The 12,659-nt window shown below is 41.5% G+C and overlaps 1 protein-coding gene across 1 annotated transcript in view; it reads left to right on the top strand.

Moving 5' to 3' along the window:
* LOC126426758 (uncharacterized) overlaps window positions 1-12,659 on the top strand; it is a 441,752-nt gene that overhangs the window by 251,698 nt on the left and 177,395 nt on the right. The window lies entirely within an intron of this gene.

The following is a 12,659-nucleotide window of genomic DNA, read 5'->3' as shown; positions in this document are numbered from 1 at the left end:
ATCTGCTTCGAGTAAGGTGAGAATTTGCGAGTGGTATAAACATTTCAAAGAGGGTCGAGAAGATGTTGAAGACAAAGACCGCACTAGTATGAGAGTATGTGGAAGAAGTAATGAAAATGGTTCTGGAAAATTGGCTGATCACCGTGAGGACAGTTACCGATGATGTCGGCATATCCTTTGTCTCGTGCCGAGCAAATTTTTTCGATATTTTGGGCACAATACATGTAGCAGCAAAATTTGTTCTGAAATTTTTGAATTTTGACCATAAACAATGTCATGTAGACACCATTCGTGTATTACGGAGTGAAGTTGACAATGCTCCATAACGTCTAAAGGAGGGTATAACAAGCAACAAAACGTGGGTACACGGGTATGACATTGAAACCGAGGCCCACTCGTCCCTGTAGGAACTTCCCCAAGGGCCAAAACCCTAAAAAATTCAACACGTTCGACCACATATGCAGGTTCTTCTCACTGTTTTCTTCCATTACAGTGGGATAGTGCATAACAGTTTCTTGCATCATTGTCATACTGTCAATAAGAAAGTTAAATGCCATTCGCGTGAAGCGATCCAAAGAAAATGGCAGAGTTGTGGTAAAACTGCTCGTGGAAATGTAATAATGATAATTCTCCTGCTCACACCTCAAAAATTGTTCTTGATTTCTTTTTGACAAAAAAAAAAAAAAGGCCACTATGCCACCTGAGCCACCCTATTTGCTGGACACGGTTCCTTGTGACTTATTTCTATTCTCGAGGCTAAAGAGAACTGTCATAATTTGGCCAGCATTGATGAGATAAAACAGAATCGCTGAAGCAGCTTGACGTGATAACTAAAAGTGAGTTCCAGAACTGCTTCCGAGATTGGAAAAAGTGCTGGCACAAGTGTATTGTATCTGAGAGGGGTTTGTTTGAATGGGTCAAAGTTGGTAATGAATAAATAAAAATTCCTGAAGGTGAAAAAAAATTCGCATTACTTTTTTATCATGTCTGCATGGTAGTGCATATGTTAACAGTATGGGCTGGGTGTTTTGTTTGAAACTCACATTTTAAATTCGTTTCACAGTATGCGCTGTTTACAACTGCGATACACACTTTACTCATTGAGCTTAAGATAGCATTGAGAAGTACTCTGTTCTATCGTGGGTTATTTTCCATCGTGTTAGTTGTACATTGACACTTATGTATGACAGTGCGAACATATTCACTGGCAGGTTATCGGTCGATGTGCACGTCATTTGTAGTTTCGCCGAATGCAGTGGAAGAATGGTGCGACAGTGCCGTGCCGAGCCGTTCCTGCAGTGACGGCAATCGCGTCGCACGTTGTTTGTGTCAGTCTGAGACTTGTCGCATTGATCTTTGTTTTGTGTTATAAGTGTGGCACAGAATCGAAGGTAAATTGTGGGAACTCCTTTATGCTGGTTCTGTGTTCGGTGGAAGGATTGGGACTGTGTGAGGATATGGCAAAGGAGATCAGTTTGTAGACTAGGTCTGGGGGTAGTACCTGTCTGTGAAGGCCTTTTGTGATCGCATCAGTGTACTGGGTGAGGAATTCTCGTCACTGTAGGTAAGCTGTGCCTGGGTGGTCAGGCTGTGTGGGAGGGATTAGGTAATGGTGTGAAAGGAGGGGGGTAAAAGTTTGGGAGAGAGATCAAAGTTTCAATACAGCAAAAGATCTGGCGCTATTTAGGTGGTTTTATATGTTGAGTAATTTGATAAGAACCGGGTGCAACTGCCTTGAAGGTTTACCATTTGGAAATAGGATGTAGCAAAGATACTGATGGAGTATGGCTCGGAACTACAGTGGTGCTGGTTGACCAGTAGGGAATGATTGTAGAGAGAGATAAATAAGAATCGACAATCAGTGAGAAGGCTGAAGACAAGTTCTGTGCAGAAATAAAACAGCATTTTGTTATAGATCAGGATTGGTAAGTGTTTGAATGCAAATTAGAGGTGAAGAGGTTATTCCATTTTTTGTGTAGCCCTATTCCATATCTGTTTAGAGACAGTTGGTGACATGTAAAGAAATTCAAAGAATTGTAGACAGTGGCCATTGGGCGGTGCCGAACTGTGCATAACAGCACTTCAGTAGTTGTGGTGAAGAAAGGTGTAGAGAGAGAGAGAGAGAGAGAGAGAGAGAGAGAGAGAGAGAGATTGTGTGAATAGTCATCAGTGGATGAATTTAGTTTGAATGAATTGTGGTATCACAGAATGTTAGACCAGGCAACATGGAGGAGATGTTATGGAAGTTCCACAGCACGTAATATTTACTGCCACCATACTTTACTTAGCATCACTCTGACACAAAGTTGCCAGAAGAGTCAGGAAAATATCCTGCTTTCCTCCATGAAGGAAAATGTTGTTTCCAGAAGAGTCAGGAAAATATCCTGCTTTCCTCCATGAAGGAAAATGTTGTTTCCCTTTGGGTTTAAACGTGCTGGTATGAGATTTTATTCAAGTAGTGGATGAAACTTTTGGTAGGGCTATGTTGAGTAGGATGGATGTTCGTGTCGGTGATTTTTTGATTTTGAGCCCAAACAGGGAAGAGCATTATAATTAATCTTCATTGATCCATTATGGATCGCGGGACAACGGCTGGCATGAACTTCTTGGTGCAATAATTTACCAACAACCGTATGATATTGTAGTGTTCCCTTATCCTCGGGGCTCTGCCGTGAAAAATATAAAATAGAAAATCTGATTGATATCTTGAATTTTGGTGGTTTCAGTTACGGATAAGGCGGACTTATTATTGATTGAGATCGTGCTGTAATTTGACCGTGCATGGCAGACCGGGTCAGCAACACTACAAAAAACGACTGTACGGAAATAGCATCAGAAACTAATTGAAATTTACCATATAATCTTGTTAGATACGCAGTATTAATTACAATATGGTCTTCATGGTTGTCCTCCTAATTCTCTTGTAGGACGACCCTTTCACTTTTCTCCGTCTGTTGAAAACTTCTTCAAGTTGTCACTGTCATGATCAATTTACAAATTTGGCGATAACCACCTCGAATCACTGTTGAAACAACCTCACTTTTGTAATGTAATTTTAATTTCCACCCAAAAGCACATTCAACACATCGCCGAAAAATACACGTCTATCGTATCAAGACAAGAGAGAGAGTCTAATCAATTAGTTGTTAAAAACAAAAACCTACGCAAAAGTGAAAAGACGAACAAAATTATTTACAAAAATCGGTCGCTGGTGCAGCACTCTTCTGCGTGCGCGATCGCAAATTATATCTTTGTATTGGCGGAGGCGCGGAAGTCAAAGTACCATTACAATATGTAGAAGTTTATTTTATTTTATGAACTTCTATGTGCTACCAGTTTTGACATACATTGATGCCATCTTCAGGCCCCACTCGTCATAGTCATAAAATCGCCTCAGTCTGTGTCGCCTGGCCACCGAGAGCTGTTGCGCGACGATTGATTCACAGATCCAGTTATACGGCTCCTTCCGTGTATAGCGATTTTACGACTGTGACGAGTGGGGCCTGAAGATGGCATCTATGTAATACCGAAATTGGTAGCACATAGAAATTCATAAAATAAAATAAACTTCTACAAATCATATGCCTGTTGGTAAATTATTGCATCAAGAAAAACCATTATAACTTGTCGAATGAAGTACTGTCTGCTTTGGACGAGGGATGACAAAGGCAGACTCAGTAAAATCAGAATTTCTCAAGAAGGCAGTGAAGCTTTGGGAAGTGTCAATAGTGGACTATGGATAGCACCAGATCCTGAGAAGTTGCAGGCTGTAGGAAAAATTAGCAGCACGTACAAACCAAAAGCAATATTGGGCTTGTTTGGTTTTTATCACAAGTTTATGAGTAGCTGTTGTTCAATGATTAGCATCTAATACAGCTATTGATAGAGGAATTTCACTTGGGTGTGTACTGAGTGGTGTGGGCAAGTGTTCAGAAGGTCGAAGGAGGAACTGTGCGGTGGCAGCGTACTATACCGTCCAGATTTTTGTACAACATTTTGTATCGCTACAGATTTGTGTGTTTACAGACTGGGGATGGAAGTGTTTCAGAATACTCTGACACCAGAGAGGTTGTAGAGCATCAGACAACTGCTTTTGGTAGTCAGACGTTGCCCGCATCAGACAGGAATTTGTGTGTCTGAATTGGGAGCCCTTCCTGTGTTGTGGGGTTTCCAAAAATTTGAACACTACTTGTTAGGAACAAAACTATAGTATTCACAGATCACACGGCACCAAGCTTTCTGTGAAAATGCTTGCCAGACTGGGATTCTAACCCCGGATCTCACGTTTACCACGCAATTGCATCGACCACCGCACCGTCCGGACGAGCATTCACTCAATCGATTTGCCTCGACGGGCAGTGAATCCGCCACCTTTGGTGCGGACGTGCAATTAAATTCGACCTCCGGTGGGAATCTGAAAGCAGCGAGCACGGAGGACGTGTACGGTGCTGTGGATAGGCGGTGCTAGGCGGGAGTTTGTGTCGGGCAGGGTGCGTGCCGAGACAGTCCGCACAGGAGATCCTCAGTTCGAGTCCCAGTCTGGCGCACATTCTCACTCTTCACCGTTAATTCTGCATAAAGTCCTGGTGCACCTGATGTCAGTAGATCCTGCACTTTTCTTTCCTTTCTCTCCCTTCCATCTCCAATTTATGTAACACAGTAGTAGATTCATGGTGTGGGTTCCTGTAGTCATGTCCTAGTTCATGAACCACGGGCAACATACGAGTGGCGAAGTAAGTGGTCCCGACAGTCGGGATACCAGTTACTTTGGAATAAGGCTGGGCATCTCGGACATATTCTGAGTCGTGGTCACCTTTGTGCTCTTACGGCAAAGACTACCAAATCCACCCGTTAGTCCCTCAGCCATTAGGGTAAAACCCAATGGGACTCGGGGCAAGTAAGGCTAGCAACCTGCTTCCCTGGTACTTTAAATATGATGCTGGCAACAATCAGAGCAAAATGCCTCGGACCTTTGGAGGTGACGGAGTCCCACCTCTAACTGACAAACCAGGGACTCCTAAGATACGACTTGGCAAACAAATGGTAATGAGATGGGGAGCTATTAATATCAATTGGCGCTACTCTGGGAAGAAGGTAGAGCTGGCAGAGGCTGCAAGTAAGATGGGGCTGGATGTTTTAGCTGTTAGTGACATTCGGGTAAGGGGTGAGAAAGAAGAAGAAGTGTGAGAATACAAGGTCTACTTGTCAGGAGTCAAAGCAGGAATAGCACAATGGGGTGTAGGGCTTTACATCAGGAAAGAAATGGAACCCAGTGTAGTTGCAGTAAGGTATGTAAATGAACGACTGATTTGGATAGATTCGACAGTGTCTAGCAAGAAAATTAGGATTGTGTCAGTATATTCGCATTGTGAAGGGACAGATCAAGATAAGATGGATAGTTTTTATGAGGCACTCAGTGATGTAGTTGTTAGAGTAAAGGACAAGGACAATGTTCTGCTCTTGGGTGATTTTAACGCCAGGATTGGAAATCGAACAGAAGGGTATGAAAAGGTTATGGGTAAATTTGGAGAGGATATGGGGGCCAACAGGAACGGGAAACAACTGTTGGATTTCTGTGCCAGTATGGGCTTAGTAATCACAAACTCCTTTTTTAAACGTAAGAATATTCACCGGTATACTTGGGAAGGCAGGGGAACCAGATCTGTCATTGACTATATAATAACAGATCAGGAATTCAGGAAGGCTGTGAGGGACACACGTGTATTCAGGGGAGTCTTTGATGACACTGATCATTATTTAATCTGCAGTGAAATTGGGATTGTGAGGCCGAAAGTGCAGGAGGTCAGGTCCATATGTAGGAGGATAAGAGTGGAGAAACTTCAGGATAAGGAAATCAGGCACAAGTACATAACAGCGATCTCAGAAAGGTACCAGTTAGTTGAATGTAGTCAATTACAGTCATTGGAAAAGGAATGGACAAGGTACAGGGACACAGTACTAGAAGTGGCTAAAGAGTGTCTTGGAACAGTAGTGTGTAAAAGTAGGAAGAAGCAAACAGCTTGGTGGAATGACACAGTCAAGGCAGCCTGTAAAGCGAAAAAGAAGGCGTATAAAAAATGGCTACATACTAGAACTCAGGTAGACAGAGAAAGTTATGTTGAAGAAAGAAACAAAGCCAAACAGATAATTGCAGCATCCAAGAAGAAATCTTGGGAAGACTTTGGAAACAGGTTGGAGACTTCGGGTCAAGCTGTTGGAAAACCATTCTGGAGTGTAATTAGCAGTCTTCGAAAGGGAGGTAAGAAGGAAATGACAAGTATTTTGGACAGGTCAGGAAAACTGCTGGTGAATCCTGTAGATGCCTTTGGCAGATGGAGGGAATATTTTGAAGAGTTGCTCAATGTAGGTGAAAATGCGTTCAGTAATGTTTCAGATTTCGAGGTAGAATGGGATAGGAATGATGATGGAAATAGGATCACATTTGAGGAAGTGGAGAAAATGGTCAATATATTGCAGTGCAATAAAGCGGTTGGGGTGGATGAAATTAAGTCGGAACTCATCAAATACTGTGGAATGTCAGGTCTTAAATGGCTACACAGGATAATTGAAATGGCGTGGGAGTCGGGATAGGTTCCATCGGACTGGACAAAAGCAGTAATCACATCAATCTTTAAACATGGAAACAGAAAAGATTGTAACAACTACAGAGGTATCTCTTTAATCAGTGTTGTGGGTAAAATCTTCTCAGGTATTGTTGAAAGGAAAGTGCGAGTATTAGTTGAGGACCAACTGGATGAAAATCAGTGTGGGTTTAGGCCTCTTAGAGGTTGTCAGGACCAGATCTTTAGCTTACGGAAAATAATGGAGAAGTGTTATGAGTGGAACAGGGAACTGTATCTATGCTTTATAGATCTAGAAAAGGCATATGACTGGGTTCCCAGGAGGAAGTTATTGTCTGTTCTACGAGATTATGGAATAGGAGGCAAACTTTTGCGAGCAATTAAAGGTCTTTACATAGATAGTCAGGCAGCAGTTAGAGTTGACGGTTAATTGAGTTCAGGGCTCAGAGTAGTTTCAGGGGTACGACAAGGTTGCAACCTGTCTCCACTGTTATTCATATTATTTATGGAACATATGTTGAAAACAATAGACTGGCTGGGTGAGATTAAGATGTGTGAACACAAAATAAGCAGTCTTGCATATGCGGATGACTTAGTTGCGATGGCAGATTCGATTGAAAGTTTGCAAAGTAATATTTCAGAGCTAGATCAGAAATGTAAGGACTATGGTATGAAGATTAGCATCTCCAAAACGAAAGTAATGTCAGTGGGAAAGAAATATAAACAGATTGAGTGCCAAATAGGAGGAACAAAGTTAGAACAGGTGGACGGTTTCAAGTACTTAGGATGCATATTCTCACAGGATGGCAACATAGTGAAAGAACTGGAAGCGAGGTGTAGCAAGGCTAATGCAGTGAGCGCTCAGCTACGATCTACTCTCTTTTGCAAGAAGGAAGTCAGTAGCAAGACTAAATTATCTGTGCACCGTTCAATCTTTCGACCAACTTTGTTGTATGGGAGCGAAAGCTGGGTGGATTCAGGTTATCTTATCAATAAGGTTGAGGTTACGGATATGAAAGTAGCTAGGATGATTGCAGGTACTAGTAGATGGGAACAATGGCTGGAGGGTGTCCACAATGAGGAAATCAAAGAAAAACTGGGAATGAACTCTATAGATGTAGCAGTCAGGCGAACAGGCTTAGATGGTGGGGTCATGTTACACGCATGGGAGAAGCAAGGTTACCCAAGAGACTCGTGGGTTCAGCAGTAGAGGGTAGGAGGAGTCGGGGCAGACCGAGGAGAAGGTACCTGGATTCGGTTAAGAATGGTTTTGAAGTAATAGGTTTAACATCAGAAGAGGCACCAATGTTAGCACTGAATAGGGGATCATGGAGGAATTTTATAAGGGGGGCTATGCTCCAGACTGAACGCTGAAAGGCATAATCAGTCTTAAATGATGATGATGATGATGATGATGATGATGATGGAGTAGTAGGTTCACTAGACGGGTACTGTATCTGCAACAATTTGAAATGGAGGTGTTATATAGAAGGTGAAGAGAATATCATAGCAGAGGCTATGTCTCGGATGCAAAGAGTGATTGGTTGTGCTGGAGACTGAGTACTTCACAAAAGTGAGATAAAAAAACAGTACTTTGGACAGGTTAAAGATGAGAACATGAGCAAACTGCTGATGCTAACTTGAATTTGTTCAAACGTTATTTGAACTCGGTTCGTTATGCGAAGGGCAAAGTCTGCTATAAACTGTACTAGTGTGTTCCTTTTTAGGGTGAAGGATAGTGGAATGGTTCCTGGACGAGCGTACAAAAAATTGATCGGCTTACTGCATGATAGTTTATGGACATTTTGGGCCTCACAACTTTACTACCAAGCTGTGAGAAAGTGTTACATTTAACAGCTAGTGGAGAAGAGTTATAAAGGAGGTAACCCTGTTCGATAAGTGCCAGAAAGTGCGGACAATTTCCACACTGATCCGAGGTTTTGAAACAAAGTGTCCTAACTACTGGACCTAAGAAACTAATGGTGGTATATTTTTGTGGCCCTTTGCTGGTGTAGTTACATTTTTGTTGCCTTAGACATATTTTCAAAATTTATCAAACTCTATCTGTTCAAGAGGGTGAACATGTGGATTCTAGTTGATAAATTGGAAAACTATTATATATCCATTTGGGTAAGCTATAACGACTACTGTTGGACAATGAACTCTAATTTGTGTCTTGAACTGTGCAGCCATGTAAAATTTTGGCTCATTTCCTACACTGAGAGCTGAGGGGAGAGTTCTATGGGAGCTGTCAAGTGGAGCTCCTGTCATAAATAATATTTCGTAGGCTCTCTATCTTCCTACATATCAGACAGACAAAAAGAATGTATGAAATCAGGCCACAAGGTTTGCTCCGAGTGAGGACTGAATGAGGAAAAGGGCAAGAGAAAGAAAGAAACAGCATGACAATGTGTTGAAACCTACTGTATTTCAAATCGGAGACATCGTTTTAAATAAGGCCGAGGATTGGTCAAAGAAAATAGACTCCGAAAAGAAGGAAATTTTAGTTTGTGTTTGATTGGTTGTTTGAAGTAGTACAGAAACCCTATGAAAATGTGTGTTTGCTGGCATATCCAAAATCCTTGATGCAGTGGAAAAAATGGAGGGAGGATGATGTGTGTCTCAATGTGGAAGTTGGTGTAAACAAGGTGAAAGAAAAAAAAATGTTTTTAGGAAGTGTCTTAGAGAGAGGAGGTAAAGTTATGGTAAATACCTGTGCGTTATATAAGGGTATTACGCAGCTGGGAGGACCACCTACATAGTGCTGGAGTGTATATTTTTTGTACATTTATGTGTATAAATTAGTGTGTAGTTGTGTAATAGGTGTAATTACTTTTATCAGTAGATTATAAGATGATTTTGTTAGCAGTATTGTGATAATCATAAGCTTTTAAACATTGATTTTGCTATCTTTTCGAAGTTGAGAAAGTTTGAAATAGCACATAACAATACCAGAGAAGGAAAGTTGCTACTCACCATATAGCAGAGATGCTGAGTCGCGATAGGGACAACAAAAAGATTCACACAATTATAGCTTTCGGCCATCAAGGCCTTTGTCATCAGTACACACACACACACACACACACACACACACACACACACACACACACACACACACAAATGTCTGCAGTATCTGAGACTGCAGACGTGTGTGCAAGTTGTGTTTGCATGTGTGTGTGTGTACCCACGTGCGTGCGTGTGTGTATGTGTGTCTACTGATGACAAAGGCCTTGATGGCCGAAAGCTATAATTGTGTGAATCTTTTTGTTGTGCCTATCGTGACTCAGCATCTCCGCTATATGGTGAGTAGCAACTTTCCTTCTCTGGTTCAAATGGTGCAAATGGCTCTGAGCACTATGGGCCTTAACTGCTGAGGTCATCAGTCCCCTAGAACTTAGAACTACTTAAATCTAACTAACCTAAGGACACCACACACATCCATGCCCGAGGCAGGATTCGAACCTGCGACCGTAGCGGTCGCGCGGTTCCAGACTGTAGCGCCTAGAACCGCTCGGCCACACCGGCCGGCTTTCCTTCTCTGGTATTGTTACATTCCATCCTGGATTTTCTATTGCTTGAAATAGTGCATAAGTTTTTTTGGGGGAGATTTGACTTATATTGGCAGTTTTCTAGGTTTGCTTTACTTGGTAGTTCCTTGATGGTTCAATTCATAAAATATTCGTGAATAATATAAAGAGTGTGTGTGTGTGTGTGTGTGTGTGTGTGTGTGTGTGTGTGTGTGTGTGTGTCGACGTGTCGTTTTGGAAACGAAAATATTCTGTTTATCGATCTAACGAAAATATTCTGTTTATCGATCTGTGCACAGTACCAATGTATTTCAAAAAGCCACACACGGAAAAGGGATTTTTTTTGTGTTCTGTTGATCACAGAGATAAGGCGTGAAGTGTTTTGGATAGCCCTCGGCCTAGTGCCCATTTGTATACCTGTTGAAAAAATGGGCATTATGATGTAATGCAACTTACAGAGGTATGTGTGATATTTCACAGTCACATTGGACCTGTCACGCTCTCGATGAACATTACCAGTCATAAATTTTTCAAATAAACGGTCGCCTTTCTCGATCATCCTTGTGGGTCAGCTAATACCTGCTATAGGCGTGTATGAACTACTTCTTCTTGTGGACTTTGTTTCTCTGGCAGGGTAGTGCTGTAAGAAAGTATTAACTGTTATGAACTACTAAATGAATTCTACTCCTCCGTAAAAACTCTTCTGTATTTGACCCCTTCAACTCGGCAATAGACAGACAACAAATTAAGTAGCGCACACAGAGCTTTACAAATCATCTTCGACCTAACATATATGTTGTCTGACTCTCAGGTTGTACACCAAAATTAATTGGTCTGATTGGGTCCTACATTTGTTTGGGGCTCCCATTGATATTTTCAGTGGCCCTCTTACTCGTACTCTGGGACATTGTCATGTCTTTGCCCCAAAGCATAAATGGCCCCAACAGCAATCTACTCTCCTACCTCACGTCACAACTTGCCGCGGACCTTTGCTTTTACTGCTTGTACGGTCTACCGTATCTTCCTTTGTCGTCGGCGTTGTCGTTGTTACCGTGAGACTCCGTTATACCAAGAGGAAAGGCGCGTCGATCTTAGAGCATGAGATATGATGACCTTAAGCCATTGACAACACACAATGGTCACAGTAGCACCTGATTCCAGAATAGCTGCAGTAGTTAGGATCTACCAACTACCCCCTCTTGACCAGGTCCCCAAAACTTAACTCGTAACGAGATCCCTTCGAAGCAAATTGTCATAACGATTGTCTATAAAGGCTTCGTACAACGATAAGAAATGTTACAGTTTATGGAATAATAACAGATACGACCAAACTGTCTTGTTTCTTTTGCTTTATTTAACATAACTTCATTCACAGTTTCATTTCGCATTCACCACTCATTCACCGAAACCCTTTGATGACCAGTTTTGGTTTCTTGACACCAACAGTCAATGATAATGATACAGCTTTTCTCCTTTTCATAAATTGGAGCCCGCTCTCCGCGATATAATAAAAAATAACCGGTCTCAATACTGCATCCCTCGTGAGATGCGTACAGATTTATCCCGGAATTGACCGCCCTGTAGGTGTACTCAATTTAATGACCACACTTCGCTATCCGAGATGTCGTGTAACTAAATGTCCATTTGTTAGTCTAATTATACACTGCAGCTATTTAAAATTTGCCCCTATATTTTCCACAATGCACAATTAGCACTTCTTTACTTGTTTTTTTTTTTCTAAGAGTAAACGGAAAAAAAAGACACCGAATCATTGGCTTAGTCGATATAAAGCAAAACACCTTAATATGCCCAATTTTACCTCTTCTTATAGGATCGGCTACCTTACTCATTAATTTACTACATATTATTTCCAATAACACTAAACAGGTATCGCCGTTATATTTTAATGGTATTCAAAAGCATGTTACTATTATTATGACCGACCAAATCATAACAAATCGCGCGGCTTGCGTTTTTAATGATAACTTTACGCTATTCAAGTTCCGTTACAGCTATCTTGACTCTTAATGTTATAATGGCATCTGGATGAACCACAGAGCGGAACACACACACTGAAAGCTTCCCACTTACATACTACTTAATAAGTTATTAAATGTCAAAATCATCTTTAGTTGTCCTGAAAGCTCATAGTGGAACAGGGTCTTCCTAAAAACACCAAATTACACTACAGAGTCAAAATTTAAACATCACACACTTCCTCCGGCCCAGACAAAGTGAGCAAATCGAAGGTTCTTTTGCATTAGGTGTGGTCTAGGGTGGACCTTAGGTGGATTATAAAAGCATTATTTGTTCATTGGTGTTTGCTGAGAAATCACCGAAAAACTGTGGTTTACGGTTACGAAAAGTACCGGTTTTGGTGATGACCACTTCTGCAATTTCTGTGCTTGGCAACTTGCCAAAATTTTTACTGTGTGTTTTTAAGGTGATGACCTTTTAGAACACTTTCTTCAGTAGCATTATCAGTTACTGAGATAAAGAGTGTCAAAGTTACTTAAACACGTAAAATATGTACGTAAATCTGGTCTGAGGC

The sequence above is a fragment of the Schistocerca serialis genome, chromosome 11 (genome assembly GCF_023864345.2).
Source record: "Schistocerca serialis cubense isolate TAMUIC-IGC-003099 chromosome 11, iqSchSeri2.2, whole genome shotgun sequence".
NCBI lineage: Eukaryota > Metazoa > Arthropoda > Insecta > Orthoptera > Acrididae > Schistocerca > Schistocerca serialis.
Note: the sequence above shows the minus strand (reverse complement) of the source record. Positions and strands in the feature narration are given on the sequence as shown.